General features: G+C 49.7%; 1 non-coding gene across 1 annotated transcript; it reads right to left on the bottom strand.

Moving 5' to 3' along the window:
* Window positions 1–1,774: 1,774 nt before the first annotated feature.
* On the bottom strand, window positions 1,775–1,846 carry TRNAE-UUC (transfer RNA glutamic acid (anticodon UUC)). The gene has a single exon. It is a non-coding gene; the product is annotated as a tRNA-Glu (tRNA).
* Window positions 1,847–2,057: the final 211 nt, after the last annotated feature.

Here is a 2,057-nt window from a genome sequence, read left to right as displayed (position 1 = left end):
CTATACCAGCTGCCACGCACGACCCAATAGGAACGATTTCAGCGCCCCTCTCTAGATAAGAAGCAGAACGCGCCATCACCTACAGCCCTTTCCTCTGCCGGGGACTTCCACGAAATGAAAACGGGCGGCATCGTCGTATGCTCGACATTGGTTGCCCTGGTTTATATCCCGGAGTACTCCTATGGCCGATCTGTCACCCAACCTACTCCAAAATCTAAAGGCTTGACCCCGTCCCGTTTGGAGAATGACCCTTATGGCATGGCTTAGTCAGTTATTCTCGCAGTTCAGATAAGATTCGGACCGCCACTTCTCTGAAAGCATGGTTCTTGCCTTCCTCTTTCCTCCCTCCTTGGAGCTCGTCCATTCGTTAGGTGATCCCTTGCTCTCACGTTCGAGTGTTTGCTCGTCGTTTAGGCCGGTGAGTGAGATTTCTGCTCATTGCAGTCACCTCCGGGGTTCTTCGCACCTGGATAGTACCAGGACCCTTGTGCCCCGGCCCTTGATCAGAGAAATCCGCCCGCCCTATGACCAAAAACGAAAAATGAGCCTTGCGACGAGACGCGGACATTCCCCATGCTGCGGTTCCCTCCGGTCCGTTCCCGGGTTGGGTTAGGGGAACATCCGAGTGATTGCCTTCGCGGATCTAAACGCGCTCACAAGGCGCACAATAAGATTAAGGTGTCAAGGCGGTCGAAGAAGGCCACAAGTGGAAGCAACCGATGCTTTGGTCATTCAGTTGACTCCGCCAGTCCGTGCTTGCTGTCATGCTGGCAAAAGCAGGGCTTTCGGCCTTACCTACTATTGGATTTGAACCAATGACTCTCGCCGTATGAAAGCGATACTCTAACCGCTGAGTCAAGTAGGTCAAGCTGAGTCAAGTCAGAGAAAATAGACCCCTATAAGAAAGAGAAAGCGTTATCACTATACGAAATATCGGCCTATTCACTCAGCTAGGGAATAAGACTAACCTAATTTCCCTATTCACTGAACCCAAGACTAAGGGCAAAGAGAACTTCCTTTGCTCCCTTCCTTCAATCAACTTATAGGATGGAACCCGGACTCCTAACTAAACCCTCTTCCGATTGATTGTCTCGATTTCACTGCCTTGGTTGGCCACCATGCGCCTACTTCTCTCCAATGCCTCCTTCTTAAACCCCTTCGTACTGCAATCCAATCAATCGATCGATCAAGAGAAGAGGCTAATCTCTTTTGTTTGGGCCGGTAGCTAAAAGAAAGTCCTCGCCTTCTCTTGAACAAGGGAAGGGCAGCATAGCATTAGCTTCAATTGAACAAGCTCAACCTTGAAAAAGAAAGGTGGTAGGCCGAAGAACCGTTGAACGCTTCAACTTGGCCACTGAAGAAGGCGAAGGCTGGGCAAGTAGGCCAACTTACTGCTTACTGCCATGCCATGGTTTAAGCTTTAGGCTCCATAGATGGAACTTTTTTTTAGGTATTAGGGAGGGGAGGACACCACTCAGCACCTAAGGTGGGGTTCCATGCCTAACAAAAACGGCCAAAAGAAAAAAAAGAGATGTATGGCTGAGGGGAGGAGAGAAAGAACGCATGCATGGGGATTCTCTCTGTCGGAGGTTCGATAATCTATGATAGGACATCTAAGGCTAAGGAAGAATTAAAGGAAGTCCATTACTGAGAGAAGTGGTGATCTCGTCTTGCTTGCTGGGAGAGAGAAAGCTTCCGGACCACCTTTTCCAGCCAGATAGCGAGCGATCACTCAGCAATGAACACTAACTGAAAGCGGCCGGGAAAGAGTAGCCATCCCTTACGGGAATCGAACCCGTGTCTTCGACATGAAAAGACGATGTCCTAACCACTGGACGAAAGGGACCAAAAAGCCATTCTTCATATACCTCAGCTCCGAGAATAGAAGTGGTTCGTTTTGTTTCTATACGCAATTCAAGATTTCGTTTGTGTTCTGGCGATTTCTGATGTGAATTCGGCGGGTCGTCCCCCCTTCCTACGGGTTCCCCCACCAGAGCCCGCTTACGGCACGCATGACGCATGGTTACAACCTTTGCCTTAGCGTACAGCGAGTTCTA

The sequence above is a fragment of the Gastrolobium bilobum genome, unplaced genomic scaffold (genome assembly GCF_033153095.1).
Source record: "Gastrolobium bilobum isolate Gb01-03AN ecotype WA unplaced genomic scaffold, APGP_CSIRO_Gbil_v1 utg1346998, whole genome shotgun sequence".
NCBI classification, from domain to species: domain Eukaryota; kingdom Viridiplantae; phylum Streptophyta; class Magnoliopsida; order Fabales; family Fabaceae; genus Gastrolobium; species Gastrolobium bilobum.
The sequence above is the reverse complement of the archived record's forward strand: the minus strand, read 5'-3'. Positions and strand labels throughout refer to the sequence as shown.